At 41.3% G+C, this 12,878-nt stretch overlaps 1 protein-coding gene across 7 annotated transcripts in view; it reads right to left on the bottom strand.

Annotated features, from left to right (window-relative positions):
• Window positions 1–12,878, bottom strand: part of SSBP3 (single stranded DNA binding protein 3) — a 113,169-nt gene that overhangs the window by 26,833 nt on the left and 73,458 nt on the right. The window lies entirely within an intron of this gene.

Below are 12,878 nucleotides of genomic sequence, written 5' to 3'. Positions count from 1 at the left end.
GAATTTTCCAATGTATAATAAGGTCTGTCACAAAGCAAAATACAAGTGAGAAGTATCAGATGGAAGCTGCAGTTTCCAAGGGTGCATGCTGTTCCTGGGGCTTGGACATCACTTGAAGGGAGCCAGGTACCATTTACTTCACCAGCACTAGAACACATCTTGGAAATTGGGGGTGCAGTTTCCAGCTGAGGCTTCTCACACATTAGGTTTTCTTTAATGTTGAATTATAAAAAAATAAATAAAAAAATAAAACTAAAATTATATTACACATACATACACTTTAATCCAGTTATCGATTTAATGAAAAATAAAAATCATATTAGTATCTTGCTCTGTCCTTATATTAGGTTTCTCTGTTCAGCAAGCCCAAGAGAGGAAGGAAGGGTAAGCACTGCTTGCCAAGTCAGAAACTACAAACACTGAAAAGTGCTGCCAGTCTAACATTGGCGGCATGATGGCAGGAGAGAACAATAAGCAGAGTGATGTCATTAACATTCTGATGTCCAACTGGGTCAGTGACCAAGCGGTATGGTCTAAACCAGTGATGGCAAACCTTGGCACCCCAGATGTTTTGGAACTACATTTCCCATGATGCTCAACTACACTGCAGAGTGCATGAGCATCATGGGAAATGTAGTTCCAAAACATCTGGGGTGCCAAGGTTCACCATCACTGGTCTAAACTATCTAGAACCCCCCCCCCCAAGTTTTGGAATAGATTATAAAAAAGGGTTAAAGCTTCGTATACACTACTAGTTTTTTTTTTTTCGTTCAACCCAGACGGCTGAATAAAAAAAAAAAACAACAAAACTGACAGCTCAGGTCGAAGCCGCAGTACTAACGAACCGATATTAGTACAGTTATCTCCCCTGCTGAACTATTGCGTTAGCCGGCCGCCCCCCCCCCCCCCCCCGCCAGAACACTCCGGTCCAATGGCGGAGATGGCTGATTGAGAGTCGATCGGCAGACCTTTTTCGTACATGCCCCCTTGTTTACTGTGCAGAGAGAAAAGTATTAGATTTCTTACGTGGGCTGAATGAGAGAAACCTATATGTGTATGGTTAGCCTAAAGCATAGTACACAAGATCAGAAGAATCAGACAAAAAAATACTGCTGTCTGATAATCTGTGAAAATATCCGAAGGGACAAAAACACAAAAATGTAAATGTTTTACAAACAGAACAAACATTTTTTCTTGGAATTAGTATGGTATTTGTACAGAAAGAAAATCATATGAACGTGACCATGCATGCTCGGAAATGAAAGAATAAATTACAATATATCACTTCCGTAGTTGTATTCCGTTGTTCGAGAATTTTCGTAACCTATTGGTTTTCGATCAGATTAGCATGCAAAAAAACATGGAGGATCATTCGTCTGATATTCTTAAGGTGTGCACGAGGCTAGGTACACACTGCTCTTTTTTTTCCTATTCAGCCTACAGGCTGAAAAAGTGAGGTGGATGTAAGAATCGTCCCCTGCTGGGACACTAAATTCCAACGGCGGTGATCAATGCTTCAGCCAATTGGCTGCAAGCTGCTGGCTGAAGGTTTTCCAGTAGGCTTCTGTCGAGCAGGGAGGGTTACACACAGATCAAAATTTGTCCGGTCCCTGCTCAATCGGCTGAACTTCGGTCCTTGTGTAACCAGCTTGAGAACCCTGGTCACATTTTTACAGATCCTGTCCCCAATTGGAAGGAACACTCTCCCCATTTGCCCCTCTATGTTAGTCTATATGTTCATGCACACAAAGGTGTTTACAGGTGATAACCAACTATATGGTTAGGGAGCAAAATCTCAAATCCACTCTGAGAATAACAGACAGAAGAGATGTACTGTATATACTATTGGAGGTTGAATCTGGTAAATATCAGACTCAGAGATCACATTTTTTATTTAGACCCCTTTCACATTGGGGCGCATGTAATGTGCCCTGCTCCCACATAATGTGCCCTGCCTCCTTGTAATATGCCCTGTTCCCATGTGCCCTGCCTCCTTGTAATGTGCCCTGTTCCCATGTGCCCTGCCTCCTTGTAATGTGCCCTGTTCCCATGTGCCCTGCTCCCGCTTAATGTGCCCTGTTCCCATGTGCCCTGCTCCCGCTTAATGTGCCCTGTTCCCATGTGCCCTGCTCCCGCTTAATGTGCCCTGTTCCCATGTGCCCTGCTCCCGCTTAATGTGCCCTGTTCCCATGTGCCCTGCTCCCGCTTAATGTGCCCTGTTCCCATGTGCCCTGCTCCCGCTTAATGTGCCCTGTTCCCATGTGCCCTGCTCCCGCTTAATGTGCCCTGTTCCCATGTGCCCTGCTCCCGCTTAATGTGCCCTGTTCCCATGTGCCCTGCTCCCGCTTAATGTGCCCTGTTCCCATGTGCCCTGCTCCCGCTTAATGTGCCCTGTTCCCATGTGCCCTGCTCCCGCTTAATGTGCCCTGTTCCCATGTGCCCTGCTCCCGCTTAATGTGCCCTGTTCCCATGTGCCCTGCTCCCACGTAATGTGCCCTGTTCCCATGTGCCCTGCGCCCACGTAATGTGCCCTGCGCCCACGTAATGTGCCCTGCGCCCACGTAATGTGCCCTGCGCCCACGTAATGTGCCCTGTGCCCACGTAATGTGCCCTGTGCCCACGTAATGTGCCCTGTGCCCACGTAATGTGCCCTGTGCCCACGTAATGTGCCCTGTGCCCACGTAATGTGCCCTGTGCCCACGTAATGTGCCCTGTGCCCATGTGCCCTGCTCCAGCGTAATGTGCCCTGTGTGTTCACTTACTTTGATGGCCAGAATAAATTCATATTATGACCAATGAAATGAATGAACGCCCACCCATACACTTGACGCGCCTAATTGAGTTTTGCAAAAACGCACATTTTTCCCTGCCAGGAGAAGAGAGTTTAGAAGAGCTGAGCAAACGCCCCAATATGTATGGGACCTATGAGCAATTTTCTTCACTTTGTGGCTGCCAAGAGTTTGATGAACCCCGAATGTCTGAGTAGTGCCCTCTACAAAAGTTCATCTCACTTAAAGGTCTTTTTGAAACATTTAATGGTTAAGAGCATCAGATACAGCCAACATGTTTCGTGGGGGGGGGGGGTGAGAAAAAAAAAAAAGCCTCCCCCCTTCTTCAGGGCTTTAGCAGTCAGTATTAATTAAATAACAGAATGCACAAATGGTAGGGCTAGATTGCTGCTGCTGTCTCCTGACGGTACACAGCTGGCTGCCTACAGTGCCGTCAGGAGACGCTAGTATTCATCAAGTCTCAACACAGGTCCCTTTGTGCATCTTGGCGTGATTTTTATTAAGATCTCCTGCTCAAGCCTTGAAGAAGGGAGGAGGCTTTTTCCCCTGAAAGGCATTGGTTGTATCTGATGCCCTTAACCATTAAATGTTTGAAAAAGTCATAAGTGAGATGAACTTTTGTAGCAGGCACTCCTCCATACCCATCTGGTGATCTCCTTGTAAGAGGACAAGAACAGGGTCCACCTACATCAGGCTTCAATCACAGACCTTCTTCTTTTAAAAAGAGGAATCACTTTACAATAGATCCATCGGAACCAGTTTTTATTTCTATTGGTCCAGTGCTATCACACCCACATCAAGAGTTTGAAGGGAACATTCCCACCCTGACGACTTAATTTATTACATAAATTGTCCATCTCATGGATATACTTAAAGGGGCTTGTCAACCTCACCACTATGGGAAACCCTGACAGATCGGCCTGGCCACTCTCCCCCATTCTTGAAGGCGCTCAGAGGAGTTTGAGTTGCTTTTGCTTTCTCTGGTGTGACGTAGCTCTGGCAAACAATATAATCATTTATTTCTTTTGGCTTCTGAGGCTGGAGCTGAATCACAATACAAAAGCAGTACAAATTACCAGAGCATGCAGTCTCATCTTGCACAGGAGCTCCAGTTATTTTGAATTACGCCAGTCATGAGAGAATTGTGGCGGCTACCATTGCTGACCTTTAGAATATGCCAGTTGCCCGGATGTCTCTGGATTCTGCACAACAAGCATGCAGAAAATCCGCAACAGAAGTCGCAAACATCTATTCTAGGCCAGCGACTCAAAGCCTGAAGCTAGCCATACATGGCTCGAACTTTGGTCATTTTAGTGTTTTGTTCCTTTTTTTTTTTTTAATAGGTTCACTTTAAGCAGATCACATTCACTTTTAGGCCACCAATTCTCTACAAAAGGCGGAAACGCTCGGCGAGGGAGTCACAGCATTGCAAGCTCAGCTGACAAATCATTTCCGTAAAAAACGCAGAAACAGAAAGTCCAAAGGACAGCCTCTCATCCCACCAAGATCCACAGTAACGTCAAGTTCTGTATCACCACATGTGCTATGGGCAAAGGGCCAGATACTGGCTTTACCGACATCAGTTTCTGTTCTGATGTGCTCATTTAATGACATTGTACACAAACATGGATGTTACGCAAACGGCTTATAGAGGACCCATCACACTGCTCACAAATCAGTATGGTCCATACCAGCATCAGTAATCATTTGTATGTTCATTAAAAATTACCCTTTAAATAATAGCCCTCCTATATAATAATGAAAATATCAAAGATATTGCTTCTGACCTCCCCACCTAAAGCCTAGGCAAACATAACATTCTTTAGCTACCAGGAGCACTTGTGGGTGTTTCACTGTATTGTAGAAAGCAGAAAATCACACATCTTAGGCAGGCCATGCACGGTTTGAACCTTCTAATGAACTGGCTGAGATATATACCAGGTTGATCAATCAAACTTGGGTACAATCAGCATGCCGGGTTTTACCTGTGATTAGCGCAAGCGGCTGCTATAGCCGATAGCAATAATAATTACGGTCTTCTCCTGGTGGGGGCGGCACGGAGTAGATGGGTACTTTGAGTGAATGGAGGTCTTAGAAACTTTTCATGCTTTGCGATCCCCCGATGTTTCATTTGTTTTACAAAATCCTTATCTGTATATATTTTCAAGATCAATGTACTCAACCCAATGAATCAGCATGCCAAATAGTTCTAATGTTTAGAAGTATAAAAAAAAAAAAAAAAAAAAAAAACAGACACACAAAACACACACACAATGTCTACCTCCATAGTCTCTCAATTGCAATTCAGTAAGAAAAAAAAAAGTGACTAGGTGACTAGCAATAACATTATAATATTGTGTACAGTTCAGATGTACTATACTGTCTTAGCATTGGGGGAAAAAAAAAAAAAAAAAAAAAAAATCAACAAAATGGTGGCAACCAACCATGTAAGTCTACCCATCGACCTCCGTACCCTTTAATCGCCCGTAAACACGATCCAAAAAACAGATGACAGATTGTCTTTTTTTGCATGCCAGTCGCATATCAAAAATGGAGTTTACTAAAGGTTCGAAAATTCTCGTACAACAGAAATAATAATAATAATATATAATGTCATGTGTTGTAGTGCATTTGTGTTTTCGGACAACAACTGTACCGATTAAAATGAAAATCGTACGATCTGGTATCGTACGAGAAAAATTTGTGCTTGTCCCCATTGGATAATAAATTGGATGAACTGTCGTGATTGGCTCTTGAAGGTTCTGTACAAACGATCTGATTATCGTATCGAAAGCAGTATTTTTCGGCCGATTTTCGGATTGTGTGTACGGGCCATAAGTTACAGCGCACTTCAGTCCAAACGAGGACACGAGACAGCAGTAACCGACAAAAGTAACAGCTGTAGATGAATAAGATTAATGAATGGGGTTTCATAAAGGTGATCTTAACAAGGAAGACATGAACAGTTCAATATGTCCAGCCCCGAGGGGCAAAAAGAAGAGTGATGAGAGAGGGATCTTTAAATATGTAAAGTGTTCAAATAAGGTTTCAGATGGGGGTATTTTTTTTTGTTACATTGAGCTGCAAGACACTGAAAAGCTCAGACAACTAAAAGCGACAATGTTTTTTCCAAAGAGCGGCACACGTGGAATCCGCTACCAGCTTCTGCCCACCAAGGGTGCTTAATGACACTAGGCAATCCATACCATACCAGAGCACAGTGACCCCTGACCCCTCCCCAAGTCCAGTTTGACCATTGTAGTCATTCTGTACTGGGCTTGGGCACGATTCAGCATACGATGCCCTGGCCCACTGGAGGTGGGCTGGCTCAGAAACAGTACCCATCTGTGTAGGCAGAGGCGATGTAAGCATGCTCAGGCTTGGCACAGTGTGAGAGCAGGCCCATGGGGAAGTGGGGACAATTGCTTACTTTGACATTTTGTGACTAAAATAAAATAGTCCATAGATTGGTGATGGATCACGTCACATCCCAAGTATTATTAGATTCATATCACCAAAGTTGCAAAAAAATTGACTTGTCAACTGTAAATACCGTAAGTCCTGAATATCCAATTGAAAAAATTAAAAAAATCATCAAATAAGATAATACATTAAAAAAATATATTTCTCCCCAAAAAGGCACAATTGTTCAATATTAATGTACCGACAATCACATCCCCTCCCATACATCTGCCCTTTACTATCCATCAAAATTCCAGAATACTTGATGACGTGTATAGAAAAGGAAGGAGCGCCCGATAGCCAGAGAATTGTAACTTCTAAAGTATGGTCCATAGTCCTTTATTAGAAAGTAGCAACATGTACATCAAGTTAATGCGTTTTGGGGGAATAAACTCCCCCCTTCTTCAGGGCCAGCAAACAAAACAAAGATAGCCCTGAAGAAAGGGGGGGGGGGGGTCTATTCCCCGAAACACCTTGGCTTGATGTAAATGTCTATGAACCATACCTTAGAAGTTGCAATTCTCTGGACACTGGGCGCTCCTTCCTTTTTATCCAAGTCTACATGCGGAAATGACTAAAGTCACACAGAAAACGCAGCAACCCAAGAGGGCACATTGCCACCATCATTTATTAGGCACTATCCACCGGAAGGCATTCCTCCCTTTTTGCCCACATGAACACCCACCCAGGACCAGCGACCAATCCAGTCAGTCCAGCGCGGTCTCAAACACAAGCTAGAATACTTGATAAAAAGGAGAGTGAAAAATGGCAAAATATTTGACACATTTCTCAGAATCCAGTCTACTTCCTCAGGAAGTATGGAAAATGTACATATAAGCCTAGTTGCTTTATATTTTTAGACACTGCCGAATTTGTAGAGGCTGATCTGTTGAGCCTAAATATTTACTGCTGCTCAGGGGCTGTGGGCTTCAGCAAAAATCACAGCCTTTGGCAAGAAGAAACAGGAACAATGCTGGAGGCAATTTACAGCAAATACTAATTTTGGTAGCATAATATGGAATGCGTGCTCCTTGCTAAAAGGACATTTTTATTACGTTATGGGTAAAGTTCCACTTTAAACTAGTACAAAGTAGCCAGACCTCTCATCTGATCCCAACACCGATCTCCCAAATATTCCCATTGTTGTCTGGGCAAAAGCTTCAATGAAATAGGCAGACAAGACGACCACATGATGAGAACACCGAACAAAAAAAAAAAAAAAACATTCGGAGACATCATACAATAATTGATTCAATCGTACACAGCTTTTGAGAGCCAATCAGGACAGTTCATGTGAAAATATCCAAAGGGACAAGCATGAAAAACTCTCCTGTACAAGAAATTTTGTGTAATTACTGTAGTATTTGTACAAAAGAATTTTGTGACCAGGACCACGCATGCTCGGAAGTTAAAGAATACATTACAATACTTCCGAAATTGAATTTTGTCTTGCGAGAAGTTCTGTAATTTTAGTAACCTCTTGGTTTTCGATAGGACACAAGCATGCCAAAAAAAAAAAAAGAAAAAAGGTACGATCAATCGTTCGATAGTCTCATCATGTGTATGGGGCTACTAACAATTAGAACTTTCACCAAAACCACCAATTTGATAAAAGGTTAGGGCAGGTTTGGATGTAAAGCTGGTCATACACCGGAAAGAAAGAAGACTTTTGGAATGTTCAATTTTCCAATAGTTAACAGGATCAAATCGATCGTTTTCTTTGCCACTACAGTTGAGAAAAATTAACAACATTCAAAGACTGAATGTGATTTTGGTCAGGAAAGATCATATGGGGTATGCCCATCCTGAAACGAATGCCAATCTTGAAACACTGGCACAGCAAACAAACATTTTTCAGGCTCTTTATACAAAATTTGCGTAGTCCATAGTGCTACTGTATCCCTGATTTTTCTGAGTTTCCGTACAAACACAAAACATCTACTGGTGTTTGTCCAGTTTATGTGATGTCTTCTCCTCGGAAGGTATATCCAGTATATAGTGCTGATACTCAGACATCAGGCCCTTGGTCTTTTTGTTGTTCTCATGTGTTGTTTTAGAGTATGTACACAGCACTACAACAGTCAACCAGCAGGGGGAGCTCAGGCACCAAATCTGGAACACGAGCTCAGCTTGAGATCAGCAAGTCAGCAGCAGTGTCACAATGCCATCAAAGGCCACCAATCAGCATAACAAAATGGGTGCTATACTGGCCTGAGTAGTAAAAAAAAAAAAAAAAAAAAAAAAAAGAAAAGGTAAAGATCGAGCCTCCATCTCCAACGGTTTTGCATTACAAAAGAAGAAGATTAGCCATGGATGATAAACCTACTCTTTGTGGGGTGTATTTCCTGCTATTAAAAGTATAAATTCTGTATTCTTTTCACAAGGACATCACATCCTGTCCTAAAACCATCAGAACGAACTCCGTTATGGCAGCAATGAGCACACCGACACACCAGGAATTCTACAGTACAGCTCAACAATGAAGAGATTACTGAGGAACGCAAGATTTTATCTCCCAAACAAGTAGGTTTCTGTCCAGGATGTCCGCACAAATACAGGGACAAGCCAGGCAGAGCGAGACCAATGAGACCAATGAGACCAATGAGGACCTGAGACAAAATGGCCACCCTTTGGCCAAGTACATTCCAGTTTGAAGACTGAGGGAATTCTAAGCCCCGCTTTGCTGAGGTCATAGGGGAAATTTTGTGGCAGAGATTTCTATTTACAAATCACTAATGGCAGTAATTGACAATGATTTTATCGACAGAGTCGCTGGTGACTTGTCGCTAAGAAGAGATCTGCTGCTGCTACAAGATAAACCAATGCTACAGCATGGAGGTTGGTTTGCTCTGCTACAAATGTCTCTCCAGTGAATAGTGGTGAAAAGAGGTGATGTTATCAGCGACATGAAATACCGCTAAAACTTAATTGCTGAAAAAATAGCCAGGTAGCAATGATTCTTTTCTTAGAAAATTGCTGAACTGACAACCCTAAAATATAACCGAATGCAACATTTTATCTGGGTAGATAGGAGATGGATCAGAACATCTTTTCATTGCTTTCTGTACCCCATTACAGTTATTCACCCCTCTCTATTTGCCCTGTACCATCACTGAAAAGTGAAGGGGAATCAAAATGTTGGGTTATATCCAGAATAGAGGCGGAAATCTTCCAATGAGGACAACCGGAGATTTCCATCACTTTGGAGGAATGTCTTCTCAAGGATTTGGCTAACGATGCGTACACACGAGGGGAATGTCCGACAGAAAAAGTCAGACGGAAGATTTTCATCGTATATTCTGATCGTGTGTAGGTCTCATCTGACTTTTTTTCCCGAAAATTCTGACGGACCTAGAAATAGAACATGTTCTAAATATTTCTGACGGAACCAATTCCCATCGGGAAATCCGCTCGTCTGTATGCTGTTCTAACGGACCAAAAACGACTCATGCTCTGAAGCAAGTACGAGACGGAAGTTATTGAACTTCCTTTTTTTTAGTCCTATCGTACGTCACAGCGTTCTTGATGGTCGGACTTTGGTGGGATTGTGTGTATGCAAGGCGGTTTCAGCGGAATTCCGTCGGAAAAACCTTCAGAGTTTATTCCGGCGGAAAAAAACGGTCGTGTGTACAGGGTATAAGAGAATGCAAGTGAACGGAAATCTCCCCAGTGAAAAAGCTGGTAAAATCTACCATCTTAACTTACTCCATCTAAAATAATTTTAATAAAAGTTTTGCTTATAGTTCTACTTTAAACTACCTAGATCATAACTTATGAATTTATCTCGCTAATCATGTTTACATGATGATCTGTATTACCTACTTTGCATTCATTATCATGCTCAGTGATCATTTGTATTTTATATGCCAGTCTTTTGTGTGTTATTATATATATATATATATATATATATATATATATATATATATATATATATATATATATATATATATATATATATATACACACATATATATACATACACACACACACATACATACACACACAAAAAGGGACACATTCTCCAATGCAAAAATCATATATTGTATCAGTTGCTCTCAAGGCATAAAAAGGTTACAAATAGCAGCTACTGTACAGTTGTGAGCTTCTCATGCTCTTCCTCAGGCTTCATGCAACATATATACATTTAAATAAATATTATATATACACACACACACACACACACGTTCTAAGATTATGGAATGCCCAATGTGATAATAAATTTTAATATATATATATACATATACACACATACATACACACACACACATATATATATATATATTTTTTTTTTTTTTTAAATTTATTATGTATCATTCGCAATGACACATTTAAAGTCCCACTACTCTTTTCTCTTTTTTTGTACCTGTATTGTGACACAGAAAATCACACACAGTTGACCAAATTTACCCAAAAGCTATTATGCAAATCCAGCCAAACTATATTTTAAATAAAGGAAGGGTTAAAAGCCCTGCAAGATTTTTACAACTTTATACACATTGTGAGTAATATTAGATTGTAAGCTCTTTTGAGCAGGGCCCTTTTAACCCTCTTGTATTGTAACTGTACTGTCTGTCTCCCTTTTACATTGTAAAGTCCTGCATTAACTACTGGCACTATATAAATCCTGTATAATAATAATATACCCCAATAGGTAGAAAAAAAAAAAAAAAAGATGTAACAATATTTCCAACAAGCATGTGTATATTGTGTGGTATATTTTACAGTTATTAGGAATCAATATTTAAAAAAAAAAAAAAAGGCAATGATGAGCCGTGCTAAATGATCTTCCATGATTAGAGAACAGGAAGTCAGCTGTGTGCGGCTAAACAACCCCCCACAACCACATCATCTTCATACCTTCAGCTGGGCTCTAGAAACCCTTCCTGATTGTTCTTAGTCTGTAAAAAGGAAGTTCTAATGCACTTCCTACAGACCTTCCCTTCATTTTTGTACAGCATCTAGAATATACAAGCTTACTGTACCAAAACTTTATACTGATATTTCATATATAGATTTATGGATAATCCCTCTAGTGGCTATTTGTAGAGCAGGCCATACAGGGTTCATTTTCTTTTGTTGAATGAAAGAAACTGAATTGATTCCCCCCATTCACATATTTGAAGGTGGATAGAGGAATCTTTCCTCTGGAGCTGCTGTATTTTTACAGCGTGGAAACGTCCCAACCATCAAAATACATTGATCAGCACTGCTGGCCATAACTAGCGGCACTGATCAAGTTAATATTTTCCAACAGGCTGGTGGTACAGAAATTGAGAGATTGACTTCTGTGCACCCAGCCTGCCCATAGACGGATCCACGTATGGCCAGCTTATGTCAGACAGCACACATAGCATCCTTAAAGAACAAGGTAATACATCAGTAGAATACATTATTATTCTAGGGTTTAGAGATCCTTTGAAGGATGAGCCACCCAGAAAATTGTACAGTCTCACTTAGCCGAATCATTCTCGATGTGGAGAATCACGTTTGCCATCTTGCTACACTTTACAGAATACTTTATTAATCCCAAAGGGAAATTATTTCCCAAAGGATTGGTTAGTACAAGTTTCAAGTGTGTTTAAGCCAAAAGAATAAAAATGCAATAAAATTGCAGCTTACCAGACCTCAGATGTGGTGGTTGCATTCGCTTTTTTTCCAGGCTTCTTCGCCAATTACATCTGGAGATCGAGCCATTAAGATTTGCTGTCGTCGGGTGCTGACGATTACTCACTGTACAGTACCTATGCAGGAGCAGTGTTGCCCCCATAGAACAAAGTTGAAGTGTAATTCAAGCATAAAGCCAAGTACACACGGGCCGAAAGTCCGCTGGTTCAATAGAAACCGGCACAACAGAAGCCAACTTCTGTCGGAGACTCATGACCGAAAAAGGTCTGCGGACCGGTTCCTGATCAGTGCTCTTAGCCAATAGCCGAGCGCGCTGATCAGAGTGTTCTGGCAGGAGGTGGACTGTCAGAACACAAAAGCTCAGCATGGAAGATCGCTATACTAACATCAGATTGTTAGTACAGCAGCCCCAATCTGAGCTGTCCATTTTTTTTTTTTTTGTTTAACCCAGGGGTTTGATCTAGTGGTGTGTATGAGGCTTTACACCAACTAGTCCTAAAAATGTTCTTATCCTCTCCTGCCTATGTAAAAAAAAAAAAAAAAAAAGAAGATTGTATACGTACCTTTTCTAATGGCATGTACACACGATCCGAATATCGTACGACAGATCGTACAACCTTTTTCGCTTAATAGTCACAAGTAGAAATTGAATAGGTAAATAAAGTTACAAAAATTCTCGTACGATAGAAAAAAAAAAATCGGAAGTGATGTCACGTGTTGTAATGTATTTGTATTGTATTTTCGGACGACAACTATACTGACTAAACAAAAATCGTACGATCTGAAATTGTATGAGGAAAATTTTTGTGCATGTCCGATTGAATAATATCGGATGAACTGTCATGATCGGCTGTCGAAAGTAGTGCACACACGATCCGAAAATCGTACGATTCTTCCTCGGACAGCAGTTTTCGTACAATATTCGGATCGTGTGTACGAACCATTAGTCTAGTCGTGTGATCCTGCAGCTTCAGCTCCCCTGTGTAATGGAGAACTTGACAA

Source organism: Aquarana catesbeiana, linkage group LG07 (assembly GCF_042186555.1).
Source record: "Aquarana catesbeiana isolate 2022-GZ linkage group LG07, ASM4218655v1, whole genome shotgun sequence".
In the NCBI taxonomy this organism is placed as follows: domain Eukaryota; kingdom Metazoa; phylum Chordata; class Amphibia; order Anura; family Ranidae; genus Aquarana; species Aquarana catesbeiana.
This window is presented reverse-complemented; position numbering and strand designations above follow the sequence as displayed.